This window comes from Ranitomeya imitator, chromosome 1, assembly GCF_032444005.1.
Source record: "Ranitomeya imitator isolate aRanImi1 chromosome 1, aRanImi1.pri, whole genome shotgun sequence".
Classification (NCBI taxonomy): domain Eukaryota; kingdom Metazoa; phylum Chordata; class Amphibia; order Anura; family Dendrobatidae; genus Ranitomeya; species Ranitomeya imitator.
Genome location: NC_091282.1, coordinates 430,959,237 through 430,979,115, shown reverse-complemented (window position 1 = coordinate 430,979,115; position 19,879 = coordinate 430,959,237). Strand labels below are relative to the sequence as shown.

Here is a 19,879-nt window from a genome sequence, read left to right as displayed (position 1 = left end):
CTCTGAAGAGGCAATTTGCATATCAATCTACCTAATAAGTGGCCATTTAAACCAATAAATCAGGATATCATTATCTTTCTATGTTATCTTCTATGCAGTCATATAAGTGATTAGTGATTGGATCATCACTGACTGTGAGCAGGAGAAAGAACCAAATTATGGTGCTGCAATCTTCATATTATCAGTTTTTGCACAATACTCCATATTAGGCCAGGGTTCCACTTGCAACTGCAATGCGAGAAACTCGCACGAGTCTGTCGCCTCAATACACGTCACTTCCGCCGTCGGTTTGGACCGGAGCATTCAGCTGCATAGAATTACATGCAGGCACACGAGTGCCGGCGGCAGTGCCGGATATTGAGGCGAGAGACTCACACAAGGTTCTCGCATTGCAGTTGCAAGTGTGACCCCGGCCTTAAAGATGCACTGGCTCCAAATGTTTTTTTTCCTTAAGGCCACGTGCACACGTTCAGTATTTGGTCAGTATTTTACCTCAGTATGTGTAAGCCAAAACCAGGAGTGGGTGATTAATACAGAAGTGGTGATGTGTTTCTATGATACTTTTCCTCTGATTGTTCCAATCCTGGTTCTGGCTTACACATGCTGAGGTAAAATACGGAGAGTGTGAAAACGGCCTAAAAGCGTCTTTTGGCTCACACATAAATCTCAGTGTGATCTGGAGAATTGGAATTTCTGTCATGTGAGTGAGAAAAGTACCAGAGAGTTGCTGGAAATGGGTGAAGACGATTGTCTCACTTAGACTAAATTGTATTTACGTTTAAACAGGTTTACAGAATCAAAATATTGGTATTAGTGCATCTTTAAAGTCTACATTTAAGTTCTAAGAACACTTATTTTTATCCAATTAATTGTAATTGTATGTGCTTGGCATCATCAGTTTGTTTATGCAGGGAGTAAAGCTTGAAATAATTTAGAGCCATTAAATTCACACTCTATATTGTCTGACGAGACAAGAGTTATAGCCTATTAATTTTGAATTGCAAAAATCAGAAATTAGGTTTATTTTGTTAGACTATATTTAATGCTATTTAAAAGGATTTATTTTAATTATGCTTGCATATATAGCACCAACTGATTCCATTGCACTTTACAGGCATTATCATCACTGTCCCCATTGGTGCTCACATCTAAGGTCCCTACCAGTAAGTTTTTGGAGTGTGGGAGGAAACCAGAGTACAGCAAAATTACAACCCCTGGCAAAAATTATGGAATCACAGGCCTTGGAGGATGTTCATTCAGTTGTTTAATTTTGTAGAAAAAAAGCAGATCACAGACATGGCACAAAACTAAAGTCATTTCAAATGGCAACTTTCTGGCTTTAAGAAACACTAAAAGGGGGTTACCTTCTCTGCTCCGTGTCTGGAACCACTTAGCTGTGCAGCAGGTTTCCCTGGGGGCAGACTTAGAGACCGGGACAAGAAGGAAGCCAGGCTGAGAGAGGAAAAAGGCACGCGTTCCAGGGCTGGAGCAGCGTGTACTGGAGAGAGAGCAATGTGTGCAGTGGAGAGAGCAGCGGGTGCAGCGGGGACAGCAGTGGATACAGTGGACAGAACAGCATGCAGCTGCTCTCCGGGGAAGAGAGAGATCCCGGTCGGAGGACTGAGACAGGAAGATTGTCCAGAAAGACTGCATCTTGTGAGTATGTGATAACGGACTCTGCTGAGACTGGAGAGGTGCGACCTGATGCCCATGCAGAGACAGTGGCCAGTGCAGAGACAGTGACCCATGCAGAGACAGTGACCCCTAGTACCCATGGTATTAGTGCAGAGCCCCTGATTCCTGTTGGGAGACCCAATAATAGACTGAGCATCATCCTCCCAGGATAGGCTGCACTGTTGAAGCAAAAGACTCAGAGCACAGGGGACCCCGTTTGCCTAGCATCCCCTCTGCTCGCCACAGTAACCCCTTAAACCCCACGTTGCGGGTTCCTAGAGACTACACAGCCCACGGATAACAGAGGGACGACAAGTGCCGCTGTTTCTCGGGCGCATACATTGGAGAAGACAACCCTACAAGTAAGTCCTCATCAGACTGAAAAGTGTTTTCGAAAGAGATTCCGTTTACTACTGTTATACTGTTTGACTGTCTGGGAACTTATACTGCTTCCCATATATTTTGCACCGTTATTTTATCAGTTTATATTCTACTGTTTTCTCTGTTATGATCCGGTGACCTTGGAGCCGCATGAATAACTTTCACTGGAGTTGGTGGTAACTATACTGACCGCAATCCTGATCTGACACCGCAACTAGAAGTAGCCGTGGGGTGTGCCTAACAAACCCTAGACACCTCGTCACAGCCGGAGAACTAAATACCCCTATAGATGGAAATAGGAATACTATCTTGCCTCAGTACAGAACCCCAAAGGATAGGCAGCCCCCCACGAATATTGACTGTGAGTAGGAGAGGAAAGACACAAGTAGGCAGAAAACAGGATTTAGCAAAAGAGGCCACTCTAGCTAAAATAGGAAAGGATAGGACAGCGTACTATGCGGTCAGTATTAAAACCCTTCCAAAAATATCCACAGCAGATTATACAAAAATTCCTCCATCTAACTAAAGACGTGGAACGTATATCTGCAACTCCAGAGAATCCTACACTCAGAGCAGGAATACAATAAAAAAACAAGCACACCGCTTGTGTGCCAAAGAAAAAGAAACAGACACTTATCTTTGCTGAATTGGCAGCTAAGCAGGAGAAGCCAGACAGAGATCAAATACTTCCCAAAAAACATTGACAACTGGAAAGGACTAATGAATCCTGCAAACCTAAATACCCCAGTCAGAATTGCAATCAGCAGAAACACCTGACCATGACTGCAGCCCTGGGACAACTGCATTACCACCTACAACCACCGGAGGGAGCCCAAAAGCAGAATTCACAACATTTCTCCCTGCGAGGAGAATATTGCCCCTGTTAATAAACCCCCCTCAACAGTTGGTCTGTCTGTTCTGTGGTGACATACTCTACCCTGCACTCTATTACACTTCCACCAAAGATTTTCAATTGGATTGAGATCCGGACTATTTGCAGGCCATGACATTGACCTTACGTGTCTTTTTAAAGGAATGTTTGCACAGTTTTTGCTCTATGTCAGGATCCATTATCATCTTGAAAAATGATTTCATCATCTCCAAACATCCTTTCAATTGATGGGATAAGAAAAGTGTCCAAAATATCAACATAAACTTGTGCATTTATTGAAGATGTAATGACAGCCATCTCCCCTGTGCCTTTACCTGACATGCAGCCCCATATCATCAATGACTGTGGAAATTTGTATGTTCTCTTCCGACAGTCATCATTATAAATCTCATTGGATCAGCACCAAACAAAAGATCCAGCATCATCACCTTGCCCAATGCAGATTTGCGATGATTCATCACTGAATATGACTTTCATCCAGTCATTCACAGTCCACGATTGCTTTTTCTTAGCCCATTGTAACCTTGTTTTTTTCTGTTTAGGTGTTAATGATGGCTTTCATTTAGCTTTTCTGCATGTTAATCCCATTTCGTTTAGACGGTTTCTTACAGTTCGGTCACAGACGTTGACTCCGGTTTCCACCCATTCGTTTATTTGTTTTGTTGTGCATTTCCTGTTTTGGAGACATATTGCTTTAAGTTTCCGGTCTTGACGCTTTGAGGTCTTCCTTGGTCTACCAGTATGTTTGCCTTTAACAACCTTCCCTTGTTGTTTGTATTTGGTCCAGATTTTAGACACAGCTGACTGTGAACAACCAACATATTTTAAAACATTGCGTGATGATTTACCCTCTTTTAAGAGTTTGATAATCCTCTCATTTGTTTCAATTGACATCTCTCGTGTTGGAGCCATGATTCAGGTCAGTCCACTTGGTGCAACAGCTCTCCAAGGCGTGATCACTCCTTTTTAGATGCAGACTAATGAGCAGATCTAATTTAATGCAGGTGTTATTTTTTGGTATGAAAATTTAGAGGGTGATTCCATTTTTCCTCAGAATTGAGTGATTCCATAATTTTTTTCCATATGCTTGGTTAAAAAAAGTAACCATTACTGACTAACACATTTTTTGTTCTTAATTTTTTTTAGTGTTTCTTAACCCCTTAGTGACAGAGCCAATTTGGTACTTAACGACCGAGCCAATTTTTGCAATTCTGACCACTGTCACTTTATGAGGTTATAACCCTGGAACGCTTCAACGGATCCCGCTGATTCTGAGATTGCTTTTTCGTGACATATTGTACTTCATGTTAGTGGTAACATTTCTTCGATATTAATTGCGAATATTTATGAAAAAAACGGAAATATGGCGAAAATTTTTAAAATTTTGCAATTTTCAAAATTTGTATTTTTATGCCCTTAAATCAGAGAGATATGTCACAAAAAATAGTTAATAAATAACATTTCCCACATGTCAACTTTACATCAGCACAATTTTGGAAACAAAATTTTTTTTTTTGTTAGGGAGTTATAAGGGTTAAAAGTTGACCAGCAATTTCTCATTTTTACAATACCTTTTTTTTTTTTAGGGACCACATCACATTTCAAGTCATTTTGAGGGGTCTATATGATAGCAAATAAAGAAGTGTTACACCATTCTAAAAACTACACCCCTCAAGGTTCTCAAAACCACATTCAAGAAGTTTATTAACCCTTTACGTGCTTCACAGGAACTGAAACAATGTGGGAGGAAAAACTGAACATTTAACTTTTTTTTGCAAACATACATTTTAATTCAGAACCATTTTTTTTTATTTTCACAAGTGTAAAAACAGAAATGTAACCATAAATTTTGTTATGCAATTTCGCCTGAATACGCCAATACCCCATATGTGGGGGTAAACCACTGTTTGGGCGCACCGCAGAACTTGGAAGTGAAGGAGCGCCGTTTGACTTTTTCAATGCAGAATTGGCTGGAATTGAGATCGGACGCCATGTCACGTTTAGAGAGCCCCTGATGTGCCTAAACAGTGGAAACCCACCACAAGTGACACCATTTTGTAAATTAGACCCCTTAAGGAACTTATCTAGATGTGTGGTGAGCACTTTGAACCCCCAAGAGCTTCACAGAAGTTTATAACGTAGAGCCGTGAAAATAAAAAAAATCGCATTTTTTCTACAAAAATGATCTTTTTGGCCCCAAATTTTTATTTTCACAAGGGTAACAGGAGAAATTAGACCACAAAAGTTGTAGTGCATTTTCTCCTGAGTACGTCGACACCCAATATGTGGGGGTTAACAACTGTTTGGGTGCACCGCAGAGCTTGGAAGAGAAGGAGTGCCGTTTTACTTTTTCAATGTAGAATTGTCTGGAATTGAGATCGGATGCCATGTCGCGTTTGGAGAGCCCCTGATGTGCCTAAACAGTGGAAACCCCCCACAAGTGACCCCATTTTGGAAACTAGACCTCCCATGGAACTTATCTAGATGTGTGGTGAGAACTTTGAATGCCCAAGTGCTTCACAGAAGTTTAGAATGCAGAGTCATAAAAAAATATATATATATATATTTTTCCACAAAAAAAATTTTTTAGCCCCCAAGTTTTTATTTTCACAAGGGTAACAAGAGAAATTGGACCCCAAACGTTGTTGTCCAATTTGTCCTGAGTATGCTGGTACCCCATATGTGCGGGTAAACCACTGTTTGGGCGCACGGCAGAGCTCGGAAGGAAGGAGCGCCGTTTTGGAATGCAGACTTTGATAGAATGGTCTGCGGGCGTTATGTTGCGTTTGCAGAGCCCCTGATGTACCTAAACAGTAGAAACCCTCCACAAGTGACCCCATTTTGGAAACTAGACCCCCCAAGAAACTTATCTAGATGTGTGGTGAGAACTTTGAATGCCCAAGTGCTTCACAGAAGTTTAGAATGCAGAGTCGTGAAAATAAAAAATATTTTTTTTTCCACAAAAAAGATATTGTAGCCCCCCAAGTTTTTATTTTCACAAGGGTAACAGGAGAAATTGGACTGCAATAGTTGTACAATTTATCCCGAGTACACTGATGTGCCATATGTGGGGGTAAACCACTGTTTGGGCGCACAGCAGAGCTCGGAAGGGAAGGAGCGCTGTTTTGGAATGCAGACCTAGATAGAATGGTCTGTGGGCGTTATGTTGCGTTTGCAGAGCCCCTGATGTACCTAAACAGTAGTAACCCCCCACAAGTGACCCCATTTTGGAAACTAGACCCCCAAAGGAACTTATCTAGATGTGTGGTGAGAACTTTGAATGCCCAAGTGCTTCACAGAAGTTTAGAATGCAGAGTCGTGAAAATAAAAAAATATTTTTTTTTCCACAAAAAAGATTTTGTAGCCCCCAAGTTTTTATTTTCACAAGGGTAACAGGAGAAATTGGACCCCAAAAGTTGTTGTCCAATTTATCCCGAGTACGCTGATGCCCCATATGTGGGGGTAACCCACTGTTTGGGCGCACGGCAGAGCTCAGAAGGGAGGGAGCACCATTTGACTTTTTGAGCGCAAAATTGGCTGTCGTGTTTGGAGACCCCCTGATGTAACTAAACAGTGGAATCCCCCCAATTCTAGCTCCAACCCTAACCCCAACACACCCCTAACCCGATCCATAATCCTAATCACTAACCCTAACGATAATCACAACCCTTACCCCAAAACAACCCTAATGTCAACCCTAACCATAACCCTAATCAAAACCCTAAATCCAACACACCCCTAATCCTAATCTCAACCCTAACCTCAAACCTAACCCTAATCCCAATACACCCCTAATCACAACCCTAATCTTAACCCTAATCCCAAACCTAACCCTAATGCCAACCGTAACCCTAATGCCAACCCTAACCCTAATGCCAACTCTAATCCAAACCCTAACCCCAAATCTAACCCTAACTTTAGCCCCAACCCTAGCCCTGACTTTAGCCCCAACCCTAACCCTAGCCCTAAGGCTAGATGGCCACACGTGACGGATGGCCACACGTCGCGTCCGTCGTGCACTGGATCAGTTGTGTTTTGGCGGACCGTCGGCACAAAAAACGTTCAATGTAACTTTTTTTGTACGTCGCGTCCGCCATTTCTGACCGCACATGCGTGGCCGTAACTCCGCCCCCTCCTCCCCAGGACATAGATTGGGCAGCGGATGCGTTGAAAAACTACATCCGCTGCCCATGTTGTGCACAATTTTCACAACGTGCGTCGGTATGTCGGGCCGACGCATTGCGACGGCCCCGTACCGACGTAAGTGTGAAAGAACCCTAACCCTGAATTTAGCCCCAACCCTAACCCTAGCCCTAACCCTAGTCCTAGCCCTAACCCTAACCCTAATTTTAGCCACAACTGCTCCTCTCCTGTCGGCCAGCTGATGGCGATAGATGGCGGCCGCTATTTTCTTTTCCCCGGCAGCCAGGAGGAGCAGCAGGAGGATCCAGGGACACCGATAAGTATAATAGGGTCCCCGAATCCCCCTATTTCTCTGTCCTCTGATGTGCAATCACATCAGAGGACAGAGAATTACACTTTGCTTTTTTTTTTTTTGCGGTCGCCGGTAAACAGTTAATTACCGGCGATCGCAAAACAGGGGTCGGTAAAACCGACCCCGATCATGTTCTTTGGGGTCTCGGCTACCCCCGGCAGCCGAGACCCCAAAGATTCTCCCGGAGCCACGAGGAGCACCGGGGGAGATAGGTGAGTATTGGGGGGCTATCTGGGACCCCTTTTCTCGGTCCTCTGATGTGTGATCACATCGGAGGACAGAGAAATTAAAAAGAGATCGCGTTTTTTTTTTGCGATCGCCGGTAAACGGTTAATTACCGGCGATCGCAAATGCGGGGTCGGTAAAAAAACCCCCGAATCATGTTCTCTGGGGTCTCGGCTACCCCCGGGAGCCGAGACCCCGGAGAAAATCCGACTCCGGGGGGCGCTATTTAATTTTTCCACAGCGTCGTTAATTAACGGCGCTGTGGTTTAAGTACCCTTAGCGGCCGCCGTTAAAAGGCGTATCGGCGGTCGCTAAGGGGTTAAAGCCAGGAAATTGCCATTTGAAATGACTTTAGTTTTGTGCCATGTCTGTGACCTGCTTTTTTTCTACAAAATTAAACAACTGAATGAATATCTTCCAAGGCCGGTGATTCCATAATTTTTGCCAGGGGTTGTATATCACCCCTAGATACTTTAGGTTCAGTAAAAACGGAGCTCCAGAAAAACTATGGGCAGAGTGACACATGGCTCAAATTTGTAGGGCCATCAAGGGGTTAAATGGTCAGCACTTGGCTGGGAAAGTGCAGTCAAAAGTTTAAGGGGGAGATATCGAGGGGGTGGTCATTTTTAAATGAGTAAATACATATAAATAGGGTATGAGGGGCTGTGGGAAGACATCCATACGGAGGTAAAGAGCCTGCCCTGTGTTTTATTTTAAGTCCGGTAATTTGGCATAGTTAATATTGTCATGGTGTCATTTCGGCTTGGCGGTGTGAAGGTGTTCTTGGAGTTGGTGAAAAATTGTGGTGGGGTTTGGGCATCAAGTAGCTGGCACCTTCCAATCGTGTTTGGGCTTTGGGAATGGCCTGATGGGAGTTTTTGTGACTGTTCAGGGTATGGTCCTTGGGGAGTTGGTGGCATGGTGATGTTTTCTTGCAACAAGGATGTCCTCAAGCTGGTGGTTGCAGCTGGGGGTAATGTTGGAAGATTTAAAAATCTTTTGGGTAACGTATGGCCTTTTAGAGCTCCAAGAATATCCTTCAACCAAAAGTTATTATTATTGTCATGTTTGTTATAATAAAGGCCAATTTGATCAATTTAATCCAACACTCAGGTGTGTCCATATTTCATGAGGGGTAAAAGATTGTTAGAGGAAAGAAGTCGTGAAGGAAGGACAGCATCTACAATACTCGAGTCATGCAGATTTTAGGAGGGAGCCATAGACATAACAAAGAAGGTCCTAGAGTACAGCAACAGAAACCTGTGAATGTGGAACCATGACACCAAGGCAAGCAGAATCTTTGAATCTTAGAGACTGCTGCAAAAAACAAAACCTCACAAAAAAGTGTGACAAATATGCCATGTGTGAATGTACCCTATACATATGTATATTAAGGTAATTGCTGTATCTGGTTCACTAACATAGAATTTAATGTCACAAAAAGAATTCTGCAAATCAAAAATAAATATTGAGCTTTTGTGATAAAGCATGCATATGCGAGAATCAGTGAGAGCATAACTTGTTAGTGCTGATTGGAAACTCTGTGCTTCCATTGCCTGTGGCTTGTTCTGTACCATTTCAAGTAGGGCAAACAATTGTATCAGATGCATATGCAAAAAAAAGACACAATGGAAATCTGTTGTTTATTATCACTGTACACTCTTTGCTTATTGCTATTTATTACTGATATGATCCATACAGTAATATATTTTGAGATGTTCAGATCTAAAAAAAAAATATTGGATTTAAACAACAGTTTACATACCGTATTTTCCCGACTATAAGATGCACTTTTTCCCCCCAAAAGAAGGGGGGAAAATTGGGGGTGCGTCTTATAGTCGTAATGCAGGCTTACCGGAAGTGGTGTGGCGGTGGCAGAGGTGCGGCAGAGGTGCAGGGATGAGGAGGCGGTATGGCATGAGCGGGGTCCCTTCCACAGGTGAGGTGATGCAGCAGCCCGGTAAGCAGCAGAGCCGGGTTAATTACTGGTTTATCGGTGGCGGCCATCTTCCTGAGGCCGCGCGTGCGCAGATGGAGATCGCGGCGGCCATTTTCTTGAGGCCGAGTTCACAGATTTAGATCTCGGCTTCAGGAAAATGGCCGCCGCGATCTCCATCTGCGCATGCGCGGCCTCCCGTGGCCATTTTCCTGAAGCCCCGGGAAGCAGAGCACCCCATCTGCGTACGCGCAGCCTCAGGAAGATGGCCGCCGCCACCGATAAACTGGTAATTAACCCGGCTCTGCTGCTTACCGGGCTGCTGCATCACCTCACTTGTGGAAGGGAGCCTGCTCACGCCATACCGCTCATTATCCCCGCACCTCTGCTGTCGCCACACCACTGCTGCAACCCCCCCATGGACACCAGGTCGTGGAGTCACCTACCTAAGCAGGAAGGGACCCTGCTAAGGTGGATGCCGTACCGCATCACCCCACCCCTGCTGACACCATGCCTCCTGTGACCCTGCTCTGCCACCGCCAGCCCTTAGGTAAGATACTGTAAATTCGGACAAGAAGACGGACTCCCGTCTTATAAAAAATCTTTTTTTCTGCAATTTTCACCCCAAATTTGGGGTGCGTCTTATAGTCCAAAAAATACGGTATATAGAGTTCAATGTTGTTGGGCTTTATAATTTACAGTGTATTATTCCCAGGCTCTGATTTGGTATATTAATCCAATAAAGGTAGTCCATCACCCCAAAACCTGATTTACGCTACTTCAGAGTCCTATGGTTCTTCGACCCTATAGAGCTCATACCTGTAGTGTAGAATTCACTTATTTTTTTTGCTCAGAAAAATGGTTTTATTGCATTTTGCAAAAGAAGACTTCTAGGTGCACACTTGTTGTGGTCAAGGGCCAGGGACTGATACAGATAGATGAAGGCCCCTGTTCAAGATCAATATATTGATCCTTTGAAGTTCAAGAGCTCATAATAATGCTCTTGTTTATGTGTCTGTGACTGAAGCTGTTTGCTGCTTTGGAAGCGGAAGTGCCCTCCATACCTCTTGGGCAACACCAATGGTATGTCCACCCCTGCCAAGGGCTTTGTACATTGTTCTGCCCCCTCAATCAACATGCTTCCCTTAACTTGATTGACAGCCTAAAGTGAGCGCTGCCTGAATTCAGTCTCTGAATTGAATTGGCTTTGCACGCCAGCACTGACACTGCAGGAGCACACAGACTGTGTCAGTGCGGATGAAGTCTTAAGGTACCTTCACACTGAGCAACTTTAGAACGATAACGATAGCGATCCGTGATGTTGCAGCATCCTGGATAGCAATATTGTTGTGTTTGACACGCAGCAGCGATCAGGATCCTGCTGTGAGATCGCTGGTCGGAGCTAGAAGGCCAGAACTTTTTTTTCGTCGCAGGATCACCCGCTGACATCGCTGAATCGGCGTGTGTGACGCCGATTCAGCGATGTCTTCACTTGTAACCAGGGTAAACATCGGGTTACTAGGCACAGGGCCACGCTTAGTAACCCGATGTTTACCCTGGTTACCATTGTAAATGTAAAAAAAAAAACACTACATACTTACATTCCGGTGTCTGTCGCGTCAGCTTCCCGCACTGTGTCAGCACCGGCCGGCCGTAAAGCAGAGCACAGCGGTGACGTCACCGCTCTGCTTTACGGCCGGCGCTTACACAGTGCAGGGAAGGTGGCGGCGAGGGACGCGACAGACACCGGAATGTAAGTATGTACTGTTTGTTTTTTTTTACATTTACAATGGTAACCAGGGTAAACATTGGGTTACTAAGCGCGGCCCTGCGCTTAGTAACCCGATGTTTACCCTGGTTACCAGGGGACTTCGGCATCGTTGGTCACTGGAGAGCTGTCTGTGTGACAGCTCTCCAGCGACCACACAACAACGAAACAGCGATGCTGCAGCGATCGGCATCGTTGCCTATATCGCTGCAGCGTCGCTTAATGTGACGGTACCTTTACTCCTGTCTTCAGCAGCCACTACTAGGGTTGAGCGACTTTTACTTTTATAGGATCGGGTTGGGTTTCACGAAACCCGACTTTCTCAAAAGTCGGGTCGAGTGAAATCGGCCGATCCTATAGAAAAGTCGGGGTCGGCCGAAACACGAAACCCAATGCAGTGCAATGGGATACTATGGTTCCCAGGGTCTGAAGGAGAGGAAACTCTCCTTCAGGCCCTGGGATCTGTATTTAAGTGTAAAATAAAGAATTAAAATAAAAAATATTGCTATACTTACCCTCTGACGCGCCCTAGTACTAACCGGCAGCCTTCCTTCCTTAGAATCAGCGCGTGAAGGACCTTAGATGACGTCGCGGCTTGTGATTGGTCGCGCGACCGCCCATGTGACCGCTCATGCGACCAATCACAAGCCGCGACGTCACCGAAGGTCATTCAAGCGCTGATTCTTAGGAAGGAAGGCTGCCGGAAAGAAGCAGGGCGCGTCCGAGGGTGAGTATATTCCTATTGTTGTGTTGCATAATTTGCATGATGTTGTTGTGCTGGGTTTTCCATGGTTACAGGAACATAATCCAGTGCTGGATTGGAGATCTATGTCTGTGACTAGTTGGGGTTGTCAGGGGATGTCCATTTCCTCGTCCCCTTCTTCTGAAGTTCCTGAGTTTTTGTCGGATTTCCAGGATGTATTTGATGAGCCCAAGTCCAGTTCCCTGCCTCCTCATAGGGACTGCGATTGTGCCATTGATTTGATTCCTGGCTGTAAGTTCCCTAAGGGCCGACTTTTCAATCTGTCTGTGCCAGAGCATGCCGCTATGCGGAGTTATGTAAAGGAATCCTTGGAGAAAGGGCATATTCGCCCGTCTTCGTCACCGTTGGGAGCGGGATTTTTTTTTGTTGCCAAGAAGGATGGCTCCTTGAGACCCTGTATAGCCTTCTCAATAAGATCACTGTCAAATTCCAGTATCCGTTACCTTTGCTTTCTGATTTGTTTGCTCGGATTAAGGGTGCTAGTTGGTTTACTAAAATCGTCCTCCGAGGGGCGTATAATCTTGTGCGTATTAAACAAGGTGATGAATGGAAAACAGCATTTAATACACCTGAAGGCCATTTTGAATATCTTGTGATGCCATTCGGGCTCTCTAATGCTCCATCGGTATTTCAGTCCTTTATGCATGATATCTTCTGGAATTATCTGGATAAATTTATGATTGTGTATTTGGATGATATTTTGGTTTTCTCCGATGATTGGGAGTCTCATGTGAAGCAGGTTAGGATGGTGTTTCAGGTCCTTCGTACTAATGCGTTGTTTGTGAAGGGGTCTAAGTGCCTCTTTGGAGTTCAGAGGGTTTCTTTTTTGGGTTTCATTTTTTCTCCCTCGGCTATTGAAATGGACCCTGTTAAAGTCCAGGCCATTCATGATTGGACTCAACCTACATCTGTAAAGAGCCTTCAGAAATTTTTGGGCTTTGCCAATTATTATCGTCGCTTTATTGCTAATTTTTCTAGTGTGGTGAAGCCTCTGACCGATTTGACGAGGAAGGGCGCTGATGTGGTGAATTGGTCCTCTGCGGCTGTTGAGGCCTTTCAGGAGCTTAAATGTCATTTTACTTCTGCCCCTGTGTTGCGTCAGCCAGATGTTTCTCTCCCTTTTCAGGTTGAGGTTGATGCTTCTGAGATTGGGGCAGGGGCCGTTTTGTCTCAGAGAAATTCTGATGGCTCTTTGATGAAACCTTGTGCCTTCTTCTCCAGAAAATTTTCATCTTCTGAGCGTAATTATGATGTCGGCAATCGGGAGTTGTTGGCTATGAAGTGGGCATTTGAGGAGTGGCGACATTGGCTTGAGGGAGCCAAGCATCGCGTGGTGGTCTTGACTGATCACAAGAATCTGATTTACCTCGAGTCTGCTAAGCGGTTGAATCCTAGACAGGCTCGGTGGTCTTTGTTTTTCTCACGTTTTGATTTTGTGGTCTCGTATATTCCTGAATCTAAGAATGTGAAGGCTGATGCCCTTTCTAGGAGTTTTTTGCCTTATTCTCCGGGAGTTCTTGAGCCGGCTGGGATCCTCAAGGAGGGGGTGTTTCTTTCTGCCATCTCCCCTGATTTACGGCGGGTACTTCAGGAGTTTCAGGCTGATAAACCTGACCGCTGTCCTGTGGGGAAATTGTTTGTTCCTGATAGATGGACTAGTAGGGCAATTTCTGAGGTTCATTGTTCGGTGTTGGCTGGTCACCCTGGGATTTTCGGTACCAGAGATTTGGTGGCTAGGTCCTTTTGGTGGCCTTCCTTGTCGCGGGATGTGCGTTCGTTTGTGCAGTCCTGTGGGACCTGTGCTCGGGCTAAGCCTTGCTGTTCCCGTGCCAGCGGGTTGCTTTTGCCTTTGCCTATTTCTGAGAGGCCCTGGACGCATATTTCCATGTATTTTATTTCTTTTTTTTTTTTTTTTTTTTTTTTATTTTTATTTTCAAATTTTCAAAATACATTAAGAACAAAGTGGTACACATGAATCTGAGACATAATGTTACAAACTTCTGAATGTGATAAGTAGTACCATACAAATGCATATTTTTAATCGAAGGTGACCATTTCATTGGTTATTTGTATAAAATGCTATCGGCGAGTTTGGGTCACAATATTCGGGTTATGCAACCCGAGATGCTACAAGAACATGGAAAACACTTAAACATAATAATAATAATAATAATAATAATTTTATTTATATAGCGCCAACATATTCCGCAGTGCTTTACAAATTATAGAGGGGACTTGTACAGACAATAAACATTACAGCATAACAGAAATACAGTTCAAAACAGATACCAGGAGGAGTGAGGGCCCTGCTCGCAAGCTTACAAACTATGGGGAAAAGGGGAGACACGAGAGGTGGATGGTAACAATTGCTTTAGTTATTCGGACCAGCTATAGTGTAAGGCTCAGGTGTTCATGTAAAGCTGCATGAACCAGTATGTAGCAGTACAGACACAGAGGGCTAATACTGCATAAAGTGTATGAGAACATGATGCGAGGAACCTTTTTTTTTTTTTTTATTATAAATAGGCCACACAGGGATCGTTAGGTTAATGCATTGAGGCGGTAGGCCAGTCTGAACAAATGAGTTTTTAGGGCACGCTTAAAACTGTGGGGATTGGGGATTAATCGTATTAACCTAGGTAGTGCATTCCAAAGAATCGGCGCAGCACGTGTAAAGTCTTGGAGACGGGAGTGGGAGGTTCTGATTATTGAGGATGCTAACCTGAGGTCATTAGCGGAGCGGAGGGCACGGGTAGGGTGGTAGACTGATACCAGGGAGGAGATGTAGGGTGGTGCTGAGCCATGGAGTGCTTTGTGGATGAGGGTAGTAGTTTTGTACTGGATTCTGGAGTGGATGGGTAGCCAGTGTAATGACTGGCACAGGGTAGAGGCATCGGTGTAACGGTTGGTGAGGAATATGATCCTGGCTGCAGCATTCAGGACAGATTGGAGCGGGGAGAGTTTTGCAAGAGGGAGACCGATTAATAGAGAGTTACAATAGTCCAGACGAGAATGAATAAGTGAAACAGTCAGAGTTTTTGCAGAGTCGAAATTAAGAAAAGGGCGAATTCTAGAAATGTTTTTGAGATGCAGGTAAGAAGAGCGAGCCAGTGATCGGATGTAGGGGGTGAATGAAAGGTCAGAATCAAGGATGACCCCAAGGCAGCGGGCATGTTGCTTTGGAGTAATGGTGGAACCGCACACGGAGATGGCAATGTCAGGCAAAGGTAGGTTAGTAGAGGGAGAGAACACGAGGAGTTCAGTTTTTGACAGGTTTAGTTTCAGATAGAGGGAGGACATGATGTTAGAGACAGCGGTAAGACAATCACTGGTGTTTTCTAAAAAGGTCGGTGTGATATCGGGAGCAGAAGTGTATAATTGGGTGTCGTCAGCATAGAGATGGTACTGGAAACCAAATCTACATGTGAACCGAAAGCAATACAAACTGTAGAAAGAACTGTAAAAACTGTAAAGGAAGGGGGGGGGGGGGAAGAGGTACCGGAGGGAGAAAGTGGTCGAAGTAGAAATTTCTAAATACAAATCCTTCGTCTGAGGATGGCGGGTACAAATAGACTGAAAACAACAGAGATCAGATAGATAAATTCGACCAACTGTAAACGAGTGCAATGGAAAATATCAGGTGATACTAATATAGCTAGGTGAGTGAGTAGTGTCCGGGTCCATCACAGTGCATTGTCAATAAACTTAATGAGTTCTCAGGGGAACAAAATTGTTTTAGTTAAGAAGAATGGCTAGTGGAAAGCAGTGAGGGAGGGCTTTTTAACATTTGCCATGGCAACCATGTCCGAAAGAATTTATCGTGTGAGTGAGAATCCCAGCTGGACAATTCCTCCATCCTACAGATGTCTTGGACTTTTTTGGTCCATTCATCAATATGAGGGTTTTTTTTGTCTCCAGTGCAAGGAGATTAGGTGTTTGGCTGCGGCTACTAGGAGAGGAAGAAGGTCATGTTTTTTCGGCTTGTATGACTTCGTGGGAAGTGACAATAGAGCTTCTTGGGGTGTTAGGTTGTGAGTTATTAATCCCAACTGGCGGAATCGGTCAAAGACGTCTTTCCAGAAATTTGTAATAGCTGGGCATGACCAGAATATGTGTGATAACGAGCCCTTTGACTTCATACATCTCCAACAAAGAGGAGAGTCAGAGAGGCCCAGGTGATAGAGCGACTCGGGGGTTCTATACCATCTGGAAGTGAGTTTAAATGCATTCTCCTGTAACAGGACACATCTTGAGAACCCATGTGAGTGTCCTAATACTTGATCTGATTCCCTATTGGAGAGAGATATGTTTAGCTCAGACTCCCAAGAGGATAGGTATAAGGGTTTAAAATTAATGTTTGGGGAATTTAAGTTATGGTATAGTTTGGATATTAATTTAGGGGGTGTAGAATTGAGTTTTAGTATAAGCTCAAGCCAGAGCCAATCTGGTTTATTTTGAATGTTTGACCTCAGTTTGGATATGATATGTTGAACATGGTGTACTTGCATGAAGTCTCGGGGACGCTTCTTGGCCTCACATGGCCAATTGTTTATACAGTTTATTTGATTTGAAAGCAAATGGGAGATTGGGAGATTCGGTAAAGAGTTCCAGAGATCAAATGCGTCTATATATTTTGGTTCGATAAGCCAAGGTACTACCCCCAGAGGCATGTTATCCAAAAAGAGACAATATGGCCAGTTGTTTGGGATCAGTTTCCTCCTAATGGACAGTGTGTTGCTAGTTATGTCTTCAAGGGAGTTTTGCGGGGGAACGGCTGAGGTCCAGAGGTATTTTTCAGCCCCTCTTCCTAGTAGCAAAATTTCAAGGTTAGATGTTTTTTGGGATAATCCAGGTTTGGCCAGAGATATCCACCTGGCCAAATGGATCGCCCGGTAGGAAGTCTCAAAATGCGGAAGTCCTAGACCCCCCTTCTTTCTCGGGAGTGAGATGATTTTGAATGGGAGTCTAGGTCTTTTGCCCCTCCAAACATACTCTTTGACAATGTTATTGATTGCTGTGAAGAAAGTTTTGGGAAGGGGTATAGGAATCATGTTCATATGATAGAATATCCTTGGGAGGATGTACGATTTAATTATGTTTATTCTCCCAATCCATGAAATGTATGGTAAGTCATAGGTTTTTATGAGTGTTTGGAGATTGACCAGGAGGGGTTCAAAATTGTGTTTGTAAAGTGTAGAAGGGTTTGCAGTAAGAAAGACACCTAGATATTTCAATTTATCTGTAAGCCATTTGAATGGGGTAGACTTTTTGAGATATAAGGCAACCTCGTCTGATAGTGAGACGTTCATGACTTCTGACTTGTGCATATTTACTTTGAAGTTTGAGACGACCCCGAACTCATCATGAAGTTTCAAAATAGAGGGGAATGCAGATTTAGGATTTGAGATCAAGATCATAAGGTCGTCTGCAAAAGCAGCCGTTTTAAATTCTGTGTGATCCACGGTTAGACCCCTTATTGACTCTTCCTGTCTTATTTTCTGTATTAGTGTCTCCATAACTAACACAAAGAGCATAGGGGAGAGAGGGCAGCCCTGTCTGGTCCCATTTCCTATCTTGAATGGGTCCGAAAGCAGCCCGTTGACTCTAACTCTAGCGGTTGGAGTTGAATACAGAGTCATGATGGCATCAATAAGAGGTTGTGGGAAGTTAAACTTCTTTAGAGTGCATATCATGTAGTGCCAACCGACTCTGTCAAAAGCCTTTTCGGCGTCAGTCGATAATAGAGCCAACGGGGTTCCGGAGCGTCTGGCGTGTGAGATGGCTAAAAGGATTTTTAATGTGTTGTCCTTCCCTTCACGACCTCTGACAAAACCCACTTGGTCAGGGTGTATCAGGGATTCAAGGACACTATTGATCCTGGATGCAAGAATTTTAGCCCAGAGTTTTAGATCAGAGTTCAATAGGGATATTGGGCGATAGTTGCTGCACTGACCGCCATCTCTCCCCTCTTTGGGAATAACAGATATGTGTGCTTCTAAAGTCTGTCTTGTTGGGGGTATTCCTGCAAGAAAGGAGTTAAACAAGTAGGTCAATTGTGGAAGGAGTAGATCCGAAAATTTTTTGTAGTATGACAGTGGGAAGCCATCTGGGCCCGGAGTTTTATTGGTTGCCATATTTTGTAAAGTGTTGCTAATTTCTTGACTGGTAACTGGAGACAGGAGGGCTGCATGGTCTTTGGATTGAACCTTTGGGAGGGAGAGAGGAGCCAAAAAATCTTTAATTTTATCTGCCGCAGCTGTGTAGTCTTTCATGGAATCTGGGGGCTCTAAATTATATAGGGATTGGTAGTAATATCTAAAAGCCTCAGCAATATCTTCGGATCTGTCGACCTTCGCGTTAAGATTATTGTAAACATGCTTTATAAATTTACTCTCCCTCTGTTTTTTGAGAAGGTGGGAGGTCAGCCTGCTATTTTTGTTCCCGTGCATATAGAATCGATGTCTACAATGCATGAAGATCTTAGCAGATTTGACATTAAGTAAGTCTTTTAACCTGGTGCGGAGGTCGACTAGCTCCTGTTGAAGACCTTGTGTGCTAGTTTTCTTATGAAGGAGCTCTATGACTGCGATTTGGTGTAGAAGAGACATCATCTCTTTGTCCCTTTGTTTTTTTGCGTGGGCTCCGATTGAGAAGAGTTCTCCTTGGAGTACCGCTTTGTGGGCCTCCCATATGATGGGTGTTAGTGAACCCTCCGTGACATTTTCTAAAAAGTATCGCGAAAGTGTGTACTTTATGTTCTCTAAATTTTGTGGGTTATCTAATAGGGATTCATTTAGTCTCCAAGATGTTGCTGGACGGGGCAAGGTGTCAATGACAATGTCTATGAAGATCGGTGCGTGATCTGAGATTGTGATTGAGCCAATGCTAGCGGACTTAATTAATTTTAAGGATCTCGATTGTGTCAAAAGGAGATCAATACGATGGTATGGTGAGTGAGGGGGGGAGAAAAAAGTGAAGTCCTTAGTGGTAGGATAAATGATACGCCATGGATCAATGAGATGCAGGTTGGATAATTTGTTCAGAAGACTATACCTTAATTTTTTAGAAACAAAAGACAGGCCGCTTGAGGAGTCAATCTCTGGATTTAAGGTGATGTTAAAATCTCCCCCTACAATTAGTAACCCCTCGGTGAAAAGTTGCAATACCTCTAGTGTTTTCGATATCCACTGAACCTGGTGTTTATTGGGGGCATAGAGGTTGGCAAATGTGACCTGAGTGTTGGCTAAGTGCCCCTTAACGAAGATATATCTCCCCTCATGATCACTCAATGTATCCTTGGGCGAGAATGGTAACCCTTTTTTTAGGGCTATACTAACACCCTTGGACGCAGAAGAGTTACAGCTATTGAACCACGTTGGGTATGGGGAGGAGGTGTTAGGTGCCCTACCGCTTTTAAAATGTGTTTCCTGGAGGAAGGCTACTTGGGTTTTGTGTTTTTTTAGGAGATTAAGAATTTGGTTTCTTTTTGCGGGCGTATTAAGGCCTTTCACATTAAAGGAGGCAACTGTGATGGACCCGGAGCTCACCTTACTATTCGCACTCATCATGTCTTGCAGAGAAGATTATCTCATCACGGTACCTCCTCTCGGCACCGCAGCACAGATCTCCGGGCACCGCTGAAACAGTCCAGGCGGTCCAGTCAGCGGGAGCTCAGCTATATAGGACGGTGGGAGATTCCACTGCAGGGCAGACTAGTCAGTTTTCCACACTGTGCACAGCATTCA

The 19,879-nt window shown here is 44.2% G+C and overlaps 1 protein-coding gene across 1 annotated transcript in view; it reads left to right on the top strand.

The window, feature by feature from the left end:
- The first annotated feature begins 1,438 nt into the window (after positions 1–1,438).
- The window catches only part of LOC138657851 (uncharacterized), a 105,361-nt gene continuing 86,920 nt past the window's right edge, over positions 1,439–19,879 (top strand). Inside the window, exon 1 of the mRNA XM_069745479.1 lies at positions 1,439–1,656. The gene's annotated coding sequence lies outside the window, so the exon portion shown is untranslated. The remainder of the gene's footprint in view (positions 1,657–19,879) is intronic.